This window comes from Triticum dicoccoides, chromosome 4A, assembly GCF_002162155.2.
Source record: "Triticum dicoccoides isolate Atlit2015 ecotype Zavitan chromosome 4A, WEW_v2.0, whole genome shotgun sequence".
Taxonomy (NCBI): domain Eukaryota; kingdom Viridiplantae; phylum Streptophyta; class Magnoliopsida; order Poales; family Poaceae; genus Triticum; species Triticum dicoccoides.
In genome coordinates, this window is record NC_041386.1 from 33,305,668 (window position 1) to 33,322,090 (window position 16,423).

Genomic DNA, 16,423 nt, shown 5'->3' on the forward strand with positions numbered 1-16,423 from the left:
AGCAATGTGGGACTAAACTTTAGTAGTATTCCTTGCCTTGCACAAATGGGCTAAGTGGGCCTCTAGGATTTATTAGGAATTTCTGAAATAGTTATTGGGCTGCCCAAAATGGACTAAATTCCAGCAGTGCAACGTGTGTATCATCAGGGCCGGCCCTGAGGGGGGGGGGGCAGGGGGGCGGCCGCCCCAGGCCTCCAATGTCCAGGGGCCCCCATCTAGGTACGTACGTAGGCCTACGATGAGCGCATGTCGCGCAGTCGGCTAGCCCACACCCGAAGCCGTCGAAGCTGCGCTGGGTTGGCAATCAATCACCCTACGCAGCTTGGTAGCCCATGCACGAGCACATCCACTCCTTCGGTGAGGGCCCTATAGTCATAGGCTCGTACGAGTTGATTGCATGACGCCCGTTCAGTTTCCTAATTCCCATCTAAAAAGAAGTTCTGAGATCCGATTGCGAGTTCACGTCTTCGAGTATCCCCCAACCACGATCATGATCTCTGGATGCGAACGCGAGTCGCTGTTTCACGGATGAACTCTATTCTTCCACCTCTACTCCAGGCCAGTGCCAGATTGCGCCATCATCCAGACATCGCCGAGCGCATGCCGTGGACGCATATACAGATCGCGTCATCGCCGAGCGCCGGATCGGACAATCACCGGCAGCGATTCAGCCGATCCAAGGTATTATCATATTCATGATTTTAAACCGCAGCAGAAACAACCGCGGTTGCGCACAATGGCCGCTAAAAAATTGCACTGCGGTGATTTTCATGCAGGCCAAAATCGCGGGAGATCACCGGCGATTGCAGGAGATCATGCTGATTTAGGCTAAAATTTTGGTGCAAATTTGGCTGCCGCAATTTCCTTTCTCTGACAATTTTAATAGGTGATCATTATCACTTTGTTTATTGCTAATTAAGTAATTTATCTTCGTCAACATGATGCATGCATGGTTTTTACTGTTAAACTTTTGATGCAAATTTGTTTATTTTCAGCATTGTGTGTATAAATTGTATTTCATATCAATATTGCTTTTTAAATTTATGATAAAAAATACATACAACAATATTACTATAATTGTTATGTTGCTTACATTAAGGCCCATATATCCCCACACAAACTATATATACTAAGGGCCCCCAATCTTTACTTTCGCCCCGGGCCCCTAAAATCTCAGGACCGGCCCTGTGTATCATCCTAATGACAGTTGGGCGGGGGGGCTTGGAAATGTGGTCTAACTTTCTGGCTCTGAATGCAGATCATGGTTAAGGTCCTCTTGGATTCGCTCGAATTTTTCTCTGAATCAAAGAGGCCCCAGCGAGTCACCCTGGGCATAAAAACTGAAGACAGAAAAACGAACCTGAAAAGACTGAGACTGAACCTGAAAAGACCAAACTAGAAAAGACCGAATAAAAACGGTCAGCACAAACAAAAGACCGAAGTCATTATGGTCTGTTGGGTCCTTCTGTCTCAAAGACCGAATAGCCCGTAAAGACCGAATTATAAAGCCCATACACAAGAGTTGACTAGTCAACCAGACAGAGACTTGCATGGCAAGCGGTTGATTCCGTTTAGATTAGGCAACGGCTGTTGGAAATATGCCCTAGAGGCAATAATAAATGGTTATTATTATATTTCCTTGTTCATGATAATTTTCTATTGTTCATGCTATAATTGTGTTATCCGGAAATCGTAATACATGTGTGAATATATAGACCACAACATGTCCCTAGTAAGCCTCTAGTTGACTAGCTCGTTGATCAATAGATGGTTACGGTTTCCTGACCATGGACATTGGATGTCATTGATAACGGGATCACATCATTAGGAGAATGATGTGATGGACAAGACCCAATCCTAAGAATAGCACAAGATCATGTAGTTCGTTTGCTCGAGCTTTTCTAAGTGTCAAGTATCATTTCCTTAGACCATGAGATTGTGCAACTCCCGGATACCATGGGAGTGCTTTGGGTGTGCCAAACGTCATAATGTAACTGGGTGGATATAAATGTACACAACAGGTATCTCCGAAAGTGTCTGTTGGGTTGGCATGAATTGAGACTGGGATTTGTCACTCCGTATGACGGAGAGGTATCTCCGGGCCCACTCGATAATGCATCATCATAATGAGCTCAGTGTGACTAAGTAGTTGGTCACGGGATGATGTGTTACGGAACGAGTAAAGTGACTTGCCGGTAACGAGATTGAACAAGATATTGGGATACCGATGATCGAATCTCGGGCAAGTAACGTACCGATTGACAAAGGGAATTGAATACGGGATTGATTGAATCCTCGACATCGTGGTTCATCCGATGAGATCATCGTGGAATATGTGGGAGCCAACATGGTTATCCAGATCCCGCTGTTGGTTATTGGCCGGAGAGTTGTCTTGGTCATGTCTGCATGGTTCCCGAACCCGTAGGGTCTACACACTTAAGGTTCGGTAACGCTAGGGTTGTAGAGATATTAGTATGCGGTAACCCGAAAGTTGTTCGGAGTCCTGGATGAGATCCCGGACGTCAGGAGGAGTTCCGGAATGGTCCATAGGTAAAGATTTATATATAGGAAGACTAGTTTCGGCCACCGGGAAAGTTTTGGGGGTCATCGGTATTGTACCGGGACCACTGGAAGGGTCCCGGGGGTCCACCGGGTGGGGCCACCTATCCCGGAGGGCCCCATGGGCTGAAGTGGGAAGGGAACCAGCCCCTGGTGGGCTGGTGCGCCCCCCTTGGGCCTCCCCTTGCGCCTAGGGTTGGAAACCCTAGGGGTGGGGGGGTGCCTCCACTTGGCTTGGGGGGCCAAGCCACCCCTTGGCTGTCGCCCCCCCCCATCTAGATGGGATCTAGAGGGGCCGGCACCCCCCCTGGCCCCTATATATAGTGGAGGGGAGGGAGGGCAGCCGCACCCAAGTTCCTGGCGCCTCCCTCTCCCTCCGTGACACCTCTCCCTCTCGTTGGTGCTTGGCGAAGCCCTGCCGAGATCCCGCTGTTTCCACCACCACGCCATCATGCTGCTGGATCTCCATCAACCTCTCCTCTCCCCTTGCTGGATCAAGAAGGAGGAGACGTCTCTCCCAGCCGTACGTGTGTTGAACGCGGAGGTGCCGTCCGTTCGGCGCTCGGTCATCGGTGATTTGGATCACGACGAGTACGACTCCATCAACCCCGTTCTCTTGAACGCTTCCGCTCAAGATCTACAAGGGTATGTAGATGCACTCCTCTTCCCCTCGTTGCTAGATGACTCCATAGATTGATCTTGGTGATGCGTAGAATTTTTTAAAATTTCTGCTACGTTTCCCAACAGTGGCATCATGAGCTAGGTATATGTGTAGTTTCTATGCACGAGTAGAACACAAGTTGTTGTGGGCGTTGATTTTGTCAATTTACTTGCCGTTACTAGTCTTATCTTGATTCGGCGGCATCGTGGGATGAAGCGGCACGGACCGACCTTACACGTATGCTTACGTGAGACTGGTTCCACCGACTGACATGCACTAGTTGCATAAGGTGGCTAGCGGGTGTCTGTCTCTTCCACTTTAGTCGGATCGGATTTGATGAAAAGGGTCCTTATGAAGGGTAAATAGAAATTGATATATCACGTTGTGGTTTTCGCGTAGGTAAGAAACGTTCTTGCTAGAAACCTATAGCAGCCACGTAAAAACTTGCAACAACAATTAGAGGACGTCTAACTTGTTTTTGCAGCATATGCCGTGTGATGTGATATGGCCAAAAGGATGTGATGAATGATATATGTGATGTATGAGATTGATCATGTTCTTGTAATAGGAATCACGACTTGCATGTCGATGAGTATGACAACCGGCATGAGCCATAGGAGTTGTCTTAATTTATTTATGACTTGCATGTCAACATAAACGTCATGTAATTAGTTTACTTTATCGCTAACCGTTAGCCATAGTAGTAGAAGTAATAGTTGACGAGACAACTTCATGAAGACACGATGATGGAGATCATGGTGTCATGCCGGTGACGACGATGATCATGGTGCCCCGAAGATGGAGATCAAAAGGAGCAAAATGATATTGGCCATATCATGTCACTATTTGATTGCATGTGATGTTTATCATGTTTTACATCTTATTTGCTTAGAATAACGGTAGCATAAATAAGATGATACCTCACAATAATTTCAAGAAAGTCTTCCCCCCTAACTATGCACCGTTGCTAAGGTCCGTTGTTCCGAAGCACCACGTGATGATCGGGTGTGATAGGTTCTAATGTTCGCATACAACGGGTGTAAGCCAGATTTACACACGCAATACACTTAGGTTGACTTGACGAGCCTAGCATGTACAGACATGGCCTCGGAACATGGAAGACCGAAAGGTCGAACATGAGTCGTATAGAAGATACGATCAACATGAAAATGTTCACCGATGATGACTAGTCCGTCTCACGTGATGATCGGACACGGCCTAGTTGACTCGGATCATGTATCACTTAGATGACTAGAGGGATGCCTATCTGAGCGGGAGTTCATTAATAATTTGATTAGATGAACTTAATTATCATGAACATAGTCTAAAATCTTTGCAATATGTCTTGTAGATCAAATGGCCCACGCTAATGTTGTCCTCAACTTCAACACGTTCCTATAGAAAACCAAGCTGAAAGACGATGGTAGCAACTATACGGACTGGGTCCGGAACTTGAGGATCATCCTCATAGCTGCCAAGAAAGCATATGTCCTTGAAGCACCGCTAGGTGAAGCGCCACCCCCAGCAAACCAAGACGTTATGAACGCTTGGTAGTCCCGTGTTGATGATTACTCCCTGGTTCAGTGCGGCATGCTTTACAGCTTAGAACCGGGGCTCCAGAAGCGTTTTGAGCAACACAGAGCATATGAGATGTTCCAAGAGCTGAAAATGGTTTTCCAAGCTCATGCCCGGGTCGAGAGATATGAAGTCTCCGACAAGTTCTATAGTTGTAAGATGGAGGAGAATAGTTCTGTCAGCGAGCACATACTCAAAATGTCTGGGTTGCACAACCGCTTGTCTCAGCTGGGAGTTAATCTCCCGGATGATGCGGTCATTGACAGAATCCTTCAGTCGCTCCCACCTAGCTACAAGAGCTTTGTGATGAACTTCAATATGCAGGGGATGGAAAAGACCATTCCTGAGGTATATTCGATGCTGAAATCAGCGGAGGTGGAAATCAAAAAGGAACATCAAGTGTTGATGGTGAATAAAACCACTAAGTTCAAGAAAGGCAAGGGTAAAAGAACTTCAAGAAGGACGACAAGGGGGTTGTCGCGCCCGGTAAGCAAGCTGTCGGGAAGAAGCCAAAGAATGGACCCAAGCCCAAGACTGAGTGTTTTTATTTCAAGGAAAGTGGTCACTGGAAGCGGAACTGCCCCACGTACTTACCGGACAAGAAGACCGGCAACACCAAAGGTATATTTGATATACATTTTATTGATGTGTACCTTACCAGTACTCGTAGTAGCACCTGGGTATTTGATACCGGTGCGGTTGCTCATATTTGTAACTCAAAACAGGAGCTGCGGAATAAGCGGAGACTGGCGAAGGACGAGGTGACGATGCGCGTCGGGAATGGTTCCAAGGTCGATGTGATCGCCGTAGGCACGCTACCTCTACATTTACCTACGGGATTAGTTTTAAACATCAATAATGTTATTTAGTGCCAACTTTGAGCATGAACATTGTATCAGGATCTCGTTTAATACGAGATGGCTACTCATTTAAATCCGAGAATAATGGTTGTTCTATTTATATGAGAGAGATGTTTTATGGTCATGCCCCGCTGGTCAATGGTTTATTCTTATTTAATCTCGAACGTGATGTTACACATATTCATAGTGTGAATACCAAAAGATGTAAGGTTGATAATCATAGTCCCACATACTTGTGGCACTGCTGCCTTGGTCACATTGGTGTCAAACGCATGAAGAAACTCCATGCAGATGGACTTTTGGAGTCTCTTGATTATGAATCATTTGACACGTGCGAACCATGCCTCATGGGCAAAATGACCAAGACTCCATTCTCTGAAACAATGGAGCGAGCAACCAACTTATTGGAAATCATACATACTGATGTGTGTGGTCCAATGAGTGTTGAGGCTCGCGGTGGCTATCGTTATGTTCTCACCCTCACTGATGACTTGAGTAGATATGGGTATGTCTACTTAATGAAACACAAGTCTGAGACCTTTGAAAAGTTCAAGGAATTTCAGAGTGAGGTTGAGAATCAACGTGACAGGAAAATCAAGTTCTTGCGATCAGATCGTGGGGGAGAATATTTGAGTCACGAATTTGGCACGCACTTAAGGAAATGTGGAATAGTTTCACAACTCACGCCGCCTGGAACACCTCAGCGTAATGGTGTGTCCGAACATCGTAATCGCACTCTATTGGATATGGTGCGATCTATGATGTCTCTTACCGATCTACCGCTGTCATTTTGGGACTATGCTTTAGAGACTGCCGCATTCACTTTAAATAGGGATCCGTCGAAATCCCTTGAGACGACACCGTATGAATTATGGTTTGGAAAGAAACATAAGCTGTCGTTTCTAAAAGTTTGGGGATGCGATGCTTATGTGAAGAAACTTCAACCTGAAAAGCTCGAACCCAAATCGGAAAAATGTGTCTTCATAGGATACCCTAAAGAAACTATTGGGTATACCTTCTACCTCAGATCCGAAGGCAAGATCTTTGTTGCCAAGAATGGATCCTTTCTAGAGAAGGAGTTTCTCTCGAAAGAAGTAAGTGGGAGGAAAGTAGAACTTGATGAAGTATTGCCTCTTGAACCGGAGAGTGGCGCAGCTCAGGAAAATGTTCTTGAGGTGCCTGCACCGACTAGAGAGGAAGTTAATGATGATGATCATGAAACTTCAGATCAAGTTGCTACTAAACTTCGTAGGTCCACAAGGACACATTCCACACCAGAGTGGTACGGCAAACCCTGTCCTAGAAATCATGTTGTTAGAAAATGGTGAACCTTCGAACTATGAAGAAGCGATGGCAGGCCCAAATTCCGACAAATGGCTGGAAGCCATGAAATGCGACATAGGATCCATGTATGAAAACGAAGTATGGACTTTAACTAACTTGCCTGATGATCGGCGAGCCATAGAAAATAAATGGATCTTTAAGAAGAAGACAGACGCGGATGGTAATGTGACCATCTATAAAGCTCGGCTTGTCGCTAAGTGTTATCGACAAGTTCAAGGGGTTGACTACGATGAGACTTTCTCACCCGTAGCGAAGCTGAAGTCCGTCCGAATCATGTTAGCAATCGCCGCATTCTATGATTATGAGATATGGCAAATGGACGTCAAAACGGCATTCCTTAATGGTTTCCTTTAGGAAGAATTGTATATGATGCAGCTGGAAGGTTTTGTCGAACCTAAGAATGCTGACAAGGTGTGCAAGCTCCAACGCTCAATCTATGGGCTGGTGCAAGCATCTCGGAGTTGGAACATTCGTTTTGATGAGATGATCAAAGTGTTTGGGTATACACAGACTTATGGAGAAGCCTGCGTTTACAAGAAAGTGAGTGGGAGCTCTGTAGCATTTCTCATATTGTATGTGGATGACATACTATTGATGGGAAATGATATAGAATTCTTGGAAAGCATAAAGGCCTACTTGAACAAGTGTTTTTCAATGAAGGATCTTGGAGAAGCTGCTTACGTATTAGGCATCAAGATCTATAGAGATAGATCAAGACGCCTCATTGGTCTTTCACAGAGTACGTACCTTGACAAGATATTGAAGAAGTTCAATATGGATCAGTCAAAGAAGGGGTTCTTGCCTGTGTTGCAAGGTACGAGATTGAGCACGGCTCAATGCCCGACCACGGCAGAAGATAGAGAAAAGATGAGTGTCATCCCCTATGCCTCGGCCATAGGGTTTATCATGTATGCCATGTTGTGTACCAGACCTAATGTAAACCTTGCCGTAAGTTTGGTAGGAAGGTATCAAAGTAATCCCGGCATGGAACACTGGACAGCGGTCAAGAATATCCTGAAGTACCTGAAAAGGACTAAGGATATGTTTCTCGTTTATGGAGGTGACGAAGAGCTCGTCGTAAAGGGTTACGTCGATGCTAGCTTCGACAGATCTGGATGACACCAAGTCACAAACCGGATACGTGTATATTTTGAATGGTGGGGCGGTCAGCTAGTGCAGTTGCAAGCAAAGCATCGTGGCGGGATCTACATGTGAAGCGGAGTACATGGCAGCCTCGGAGGCAGCACAAGAAGCAATCTGGGTGAAGGAGTTCATTACCGACCTAGGAGTTATTCCCAATGCGTCGGGCCCGATGACTCTCTTCTATGACAACACTCGAGCTATTACCCTTGCCAAGGAGCCCATGTTTCACAGGAAGACCAGGCATATCAAGTGTCGCTTCAACTCCATACGTGAAAATGTTCAAAATGGAGACATAGATATTTGTAAAGTGCATACGGACCTCAATGTCGCAGATCAGTTGACTAAACCTCTCCCTCGAGCAAAACACGATCAACACTAGAACTCTATGGGCGTTCGATTCATCACAATGTAACTAGATTATTGACTCTAGTGCAAGTGGGAGACTGTTGGAAATATGCCCTAGAGGCAATAATAAAATGGTTATTATTATATTTCCTTGTTCATGATAATTGTCTATTGTTCATGCTATAATTGTGTTATCCGGAAATCGTAATACATGTGTGAATATATAGACCACAACATGTCCCTAGTAAGCCTCTAGTTGACTAGCTCGTTGATCAATAGATGGTTATGGTTTCCTGACCATGGACATTGGATGTCATTGATAACGGGATCACATCATTAGGAGAATGATGTGATGAACAAGACCCAATCCTAAGCATAGCACACGATCGTGTAGTTCGTTTGCTAGGGCTTTTCTAAGTGTCAAGTATCATTTCCTTAGACCATGAGATTGTGCAACTCCCGGATACCGTGGGAGTGCTTTGGGTGTGCCAAACGTCACAATGTAACTGGGTGGCTATAAAGGTACACTACAGGTATCTCCGAAAGTGTCTGTTGGGTTGGCATGAATCGAGACTGGATTTGTCACTCCGTATGACGGACAGGTATCTTTGGGCCCACTCGGTAATGCATCATCATAATGAGCTCAGTGTGACTAAGTAGTTGGTCACGAAATGATGTGTTGCGGAACGAGTAAAGTGACTTGCCGGTAATGAGATTGAACAAGGTATTGGGATACCGATGATCGAATCTCGGGCAAGTAACGTATCGATTGACAAAGGAAATTGAATACGGGATTGATTGAATCCTCAGCATCGTGGTTCATCCGATGAGATCATCGTGGAATATGTGGGAGCCAACATGGTTATCCAGATCCCGTTGTTGGTTATTCGCCGGAGAGTTATCTCGGTCATGTCTGCATGGTTCCCGAACCCGTAGGGTCTACACACTTAAGGTTCGGTAATGCTAGGGTTGTAGAGATATTAGTATGCGGTAACCCAAAAGTTGTTCGGAGTCCCGGATGAGATCCCGGACGTCACGAGGAGTTCCGGAATGGTTCGAAGGTAAAGATTTATATATAGGAAGACCAGTTTCGACCACCGAGAAAGTTTCGGGGGTCACCGGTATTGTACCAGGACCACCGGAAGGGTCCTGGGGGTCCACCGGGTGGGGCCACCTATCCCGGAGGGCCCCATGGGCTGAAGTGGGAAGGGAACCAGCCCCTGGTGGGCTGGTGCGCCCCCCTTGGGCCTCCCCCTGCGCCTAGGGTTGGAAACCCTAGGGGTGGGGGCGCCTCCACTTGGCTTGGGGGCCAAGCCACCCCTTGGCCGCCGCCCCCCATCTAGATGGGATCTAGAGGGGCCGGCGCCCCCTTGGCACCTATATATAGTGGAGGGGAGGGAGGGCAGCCGCACCCAAGTCCCTGGCGCCTCCCTCTTCCTCCGTGACACCTCTCCCTCTCGTTGGTGCTTGGCGAAGCCCTGCCGAGATCCCGCTGTTTCCAGCACCACGCCGTCGTGCTGCTGGATCTCCATCAACCTCTCCTCTTCCCTTGCTGGATCAAAAAGGAGGAGACGTCTCTCCCAACCGTACGTGTGTTGAACGCGGAGGTGTCGTCCGTTCGGCGCTCGGTCATCGGTGATTTGGATCACGACGAGTACGACTCCATCAACCCCGTTCTCTTGAACGCTTCCGCTCGCGATCTATAAGGGTATGTAGATGCACTCCTCTTCCCCTCGTTGCTAGATGACTCCATAGATTGATCTTGGTGATGCGTAGAAAATTTTTAAATTTCTGCTACGTTCCCCAACAACGGCTGCACTGCGCTGCCGCTCTGCCTCGGAATGAAAAAAGTCCAAAACAAACCTTGAATTGGTAGGCGAAAGCTAAATCAAATCCCAAATTCTCAATCCCTGAAATCAGCACACCAAACTTTATAATTCTGGTCTAGTTTAAACCTTGAAAGGAGTTGCCTGGTATTTGCTGAATTTGGCCGGCCCAGTGGCGCAGTCGCTCGCGCGCGCACTGGTCTTTTTTTCTTTTATGTTTTCTTTTTCATTTTTCATTTTTACACATGTCTAATTTTTCTCAGTACCCGATTTACATTTTAAACGCACAAATTAATTTTTTATAAACTTTTGATATTTTCAAATACATTATGGACATTTTAAAATTAATGTTTCAAAACTTTTTTGAATACATGGTAAAATTTTTAGAAATACATATTTTACATTTTCTTAATGACAATACACATTTTACAAAACTACACGAACACTCATCATTTTTAAATTCACATATACTTTTTTCTATTACATGTCACGTATATTCTATTAAGGTTATGACACATTTTTGTACAACACGCAAACATTTTCTTTACATTGTACACATATTTTTTTTAAAGCCCCAAACACATTTTCTAAAACTCGTGAACATTCTTGAAATGTTACAATTTTCTGAAAGTCGCTTTATGTCTGGTGGGCCGGCCCAGTCGATTCCGCAACCAACAATCCAAAACATTTTTTTTGCGGGTGAACAATCCAAAACATTTTTTAAAAACATTATTTACGAAATTCCAAAAACATATTTTAAAAATGTAACACAAAATCTGAAAAAAAAATCATAGCATCTGAAAAACTGTTGGTATTCTGAACATTTTTTGACAAATGTGATTTTTTTGAACTCGCGAACATTTTTTTTAAATGTAAATAGAATTTTAAAATTCCACACAGTTCCTGAAAAACACAAAATGAATTGAATTTGCGCCAACAATAGAAAATAGGAACATTTTTTTAACTTCTGAACAATTTTAGAAATGTGCGAACATTTTTTAAACTTCACAAATTCTTGTTGTCTTATAGTGGGCGGGCCCAGATTCTTGTCCGTGAGAGTAGCTGGTTATCTCGGCCGGGATTATACTATTCCCAGTTTGCCAGACAGGTTTAGGATTCAAAATAGACCGGGATTGCAAGTTCAGAGTACTAATTTCTAGGATTCAAAGTTTGAAGTTTGATTTAGTTTTTGTCCACAACTTCAAGGTTTATTTTAAACTTTTTCCACCGCGCGCCGGCCGAGCCCGCCGCACTACTGCATTATTGTGTGGTAGGTACAACTGTGTCAAATTAAATATGCTCACCTTTCTAAATTGAAGTACTCTGCTAGCAGCCCCTCGTGCACAAAAAATAGTACTAGTATGTGTAACAACATAAAAGACTATTTTTATTTTGAACCGAACCACACAAGAATTGGATCATCCATGACAGTTAGCTGTTGGGCGAGTGCGCACATGTCTTTTTTTTCTCCTTCTCTATCCAGGGAGCGTGCGCACATGTTGTCTAGTAAGGCCAACTCCACCACGCGACCCTAAACGGATGTCTGTTTTATTCGGATTTTGTCCATTTGGGTAGGGCAATAGGGTCGTGTCCGGCTGTATCCTGGGATCCGGTGGCCGTGCACCCAACGCCCGGCCGCATCCTGTCCGCGTATTTTTTTTCTTTGCAAGCCCTTATACTTTTTTTCATCATTCATTCTTGGTACATGGGAATACATCACCAAATTTTGACTAGAAAAGTAAGACCAAAGAAAACAAAAACCACAAGAATACATTTTAGAAGATATCCAACTTCCATAACTGCTCCTGTAAGTTGGATTAGTGCCTTCTCGATGCATTCATTGTTGATCTGCGGAGGAGCCGCCTCCATCTTGCGTGTTTCTTTCTTCTTCCAGTCTAAAGAAGTAGAGGTTGCTTCCTCGCATCTAGTCTCGTGTCGAGCCTCTAATCTAGCAACAAGTGCACTTGTCTCATCTACAGCCTCTATGCTAGCTAAAAGTGCACGGACATCTACTAAATTGCACTCTATCAATATATCGATGTACTCTTCTTCCTAATACCAAAACTTGCATCCATTCTACACAACAAAATTTGAAGTTAGCACAACTAGTCAAATCTAGAGCACAAACCGAAGCTAAAAAGAACACATACCCCATCGTTTAAGAACTTGATGAACACCCATCCGGGATGTTTCGGCATTGTAGACACGCGGGGCACGACCATCTTTAGGCAGTGGTCGCACTTAATGAGCGGCAACGGTGCGCCGACGAGCTTTTAGGCTAGCACCGAGCCCAGCCGACCGCCATTCGTGTAGCTGACGGCGGACCACCGACGGTGTAGATCCGAGCGGCTAGAGGAGGTGCCACTGCCTACATGTGGCCTTGCGGCCCTGCCATGGCCTTTCGCCCCGGTGCCCGGCCAGTCCATGGCGTGGCGCGGCCTCCCACAGCCGGGCGAGTTTAAGACCGACCGGATCCGCCCCAAATCCGACCGGCGGGTGCGAAAAATAGGTGGTCGTGGTTGGGTAGCTCGGGGGCGCCGAGAGGAAGGGGCTGGGCAAGCGCGCGTCCGAGCTGCACAGCTATAATGGCAACAGTGGATGGCGGCGGCGGCGAGGGAAGAGCAGGGAAGAGTGGAGAAGAATGGAGGGTGTGCATTCGAAGAGAGGGAGGGGACAGATAGAAAAAGGCGCCCATGTACCATCGACAGGTGGGCCAGGGGAGGACACGCGCAGACGGCCCGCGCATCCGCGTGCTGTCCGTTTCACCTCAAAAGCGGCGCAAACTTGGGCCGGGATGAGTCGGAAGTGGACAAAAAATGGACAAAAGTTCGTTTGCGCCCACGCGCTGAACCGTCTGGTTCGTTCGTTTTACCTCAAAAAGACGCGCGCGGATAGGATAGGGTCGCGCCGTGGAGTTGGCCTGACATTTCCGGGAAGCACCGAGCCCTGCCGTGCGGGCCGAGATGTTGGGGAACGTAGTAATTTCAAAAATTTCCTACGCACACGCAAGATCATGGTGATGCATAGCAACGAGAGGGGAGAGTGTTGCCTACGTACCCTCGTAGACCGACAGCGGAAGCGTTATGACAACGCGGTTGATGTAGTCGTACGTCTTCACGGCCCGACCGATCAAGCACCGAAACTACGGCACCTCCGAGTTCTAGCACACGTTCAGCTCGATGACGATCCCCGGACTCCGATCCAGCAAAGTGTCGGGGAAGAGTTTCGTCAGCACGACGGCGTGATGATGATCTTGATGTTCTATCGTCGCAGGGCTTCGCCTAAGCACCGCTACAATATTATCGAGGATTATGGTGGAGGGGGGCACCGCACACGGCTAAGAGAACGATCATGAAGATCAAAGGTGCCCCCCTGCCCCCGTATATAAAGGAGCAAGGGGGGAGGAGGCCGGCCCTAGGAGAGGCGCTCCAGGTGTGGAGTCCTACTAGGACTCCCTAGTCCTAGTAGGATTCCTCCTCCCATATGGAATAGGAAAAGAGGAAGGGAAAAGGAGAAGGAAGGTAGGGGGCGCCCCCCTTCCCTAGTCCAATTCGGACCAGACTAAGGGGAGGGGTGCAGCCACCCTTGAGGCCCTTTTCCTTCTTTCCCGTATGGCCCAATAAGGCCCAATACGTATTCCCGTAACTCTCCGGTACTCCAAAAAATACCCGAATCACTCGGAACCTTTCCGATGTCCGAATATAGTCGTCCAATATATCGATCTTTACGTCTCGACCATTTCGAGACTCCTTGTCATGTCCCCGATCTCATCCGGGACTCCGAACTCCTTCGGTACATCAAAACTCATAAACTCATAATATAACTGTCATCGAAACCTTAAGCGTGCGGACCCTACGGGTTCGAGAACAATGTAGACATGACCAAGACACGTCTCCGGTCAATAACCAATAGCGGAACCTGGATGCTCATATTGGCTCCCACGTATTCTACGAAGATCTTTATCGGTCAGACCGCATAACAACATACGTTGTTCCCTTTGTCATCGGTATGTTACTTGCCCGAGATTCGATCGTCGGTATCTCAATACCTAGTTCAATCTCGTTACCGGCAAGTCTCTTTACTCGTTCCGTAATACATCATCCTACAACTAACTCATTAGTTGCAATGCTTGCAAGGCTTAAGTGATGTGCATTACCGAGAGGGCCTAGAGATACCTCTCCGACAATCGGAGTGACAAATCCTAATCTCGAAATACGCCAACCCAACATGTACCTTTGGAGACACCTGTAGAGCTCCTTTATAATCACCTAGTTACGTTGTGACGTTTGGTAGCACACAAAGTGTTCCTCCGGCAAACGGGAGTTGCATAATCTCATAGTCATAGGAACATGTATAAGTCATGAAGAAAGCAATAGCAACGTACTAAACGATTGGGTGCTAAGCTAATGGAACAGGTCATGTCAATCACATCATTCTTCTAATGATGTGATCCCGTTAATTAAATAACAACTCTTTTGTTTATGGTTAGGAAACATAACCATCTTTGATTAACGAGCTAGTCAAGTAGAGGCATACTAGTGACACTCTGTTTGTCTATGTATTCACACATGTATTATGTTTCCGGTTAATACAATTCTAGCATGAATAATAAACATTTATCATGATATAAGGAAATAAATAATAACTTTATTATTGCCTCTAGGACATATTTCCTTCACGAGACGTTCCCGACACGTGAGTTCCCCTATAAAACCATCTCCAGCAGGACGTTTCCTGTCATCAGTCAGTTTACCAGATCAACACCAACAGAAATCACTTCCCAGCCACCAAGACCTCCCATTCGATCCGGTCCCAACATAAATACCCCCAAAGCTTTTCTACCAGTTTATTAGTTGTTCAAAAGCCACCATCATGAGCTCACGGATGGCCGGAGCCAGCTACTGCGCCACCTGGGCCCCCGCCTCTTCGCCGCCACCGAGCCGGCGTCCAGACTCGCCGCGAGCGCGAGGGGCATCATGCCCACCACCGCGAGGATCTTCCCCGCGCGGATGGCCAGCACTGCCGCAGGCCCGCATGCCAAACAAGAAGAAGCCACTGGAAAGCCCCAGGGCGCAACAACGCCGGAGCAGAACAAGAAGGCCGTGCCGAGCTACTGGGGCATCAAGCCGCGGAAGCTCGTCGAGGACGACGGCACGGAGTGGTCGTGGTTCTCCTTCAGGCCGTGGGACACGTACCGGCCGGACACGTCCATGGACGTGGCCAAGCACCACGAGCCGAGGGCGATGGCGGACAAGGTGGCGTAACTCATCGTGCGGACGCTGTGCGCGGGTAGCGACCTCTTCTTCCAGCGCCGGCACGCCAGCCACATGCTGCTGCTGGAGACGGTCGCGGCGGTGCCACCCATGGTGGGCGGCGTGCTGCTGCACCTGCGCTCGCTCCGCCGCTTCGAGCACAACGGCGGCTGGATCCGCGCGCTCATGGAGGAGGCCCAGAACGAGCGCATGCATCTCATGACCTTCATGGAGGTGACGCAGCCCTTGTGGTGCGAGCGCGCGCTCGTGCTCCCCACCCAGGGTGTCTTTTTCAACGCCTACTTCATCGGGTACCTCGTCTCCCCCAAGTTCGCGCACCGCTTCGTCGGCTACCTCGAGGAGGAGGCCGTACACTGACCTCGAGGCCGGCTTGATCGAGAACACGCCTGCCCCGGCCATCGCCATCGACTACTGGCGCCTCCCCGCCGCCGCCAGGCTCAAGGACGACGTCATTGCCATGCGCGCCGATGAGGCGCATCATCGCGACGCCAACCACTACGCATCAGACATCCATTACCAGGGAATGACGCTGAATCAGACGCCTGCGCCGCTCAGCTACCACTGATCAGTTCAACGGAACACAGATCGATGACTGCTCAGTCCACCGCTGTCACCTACTACCACTGTCGCCATTGTTTGTCCCGTTAATTTGAGATGGATTGTTGCGCGATATTATCACTTGACAATAATATTTATTCGACAGCATGCCAATACAGAGTAATACATATTCAACGGAAGTGTAATATGTATTCAGTTTTGCCAGGTTGGTGTGTACGTGACTTATACTATGATCCTTATTATATAAACTAGATGATACCCCACGCCTTGCTGCGGCAT

General features: G+C 47.3%; 1 pseudogene; it reads left to right on the top strand.

Moving 5' to 3' along the window:
- The first annotated feature begins 15,185 nt into the window (after window positions 1-15,185).
- LOC119288621 lies at window positions 15,186-16,151 on the top strand (annotated as a pseudogene).
- The last annotated feature ends 272 nt before the right edge of the window (window positions 16,152-16,423 follow it).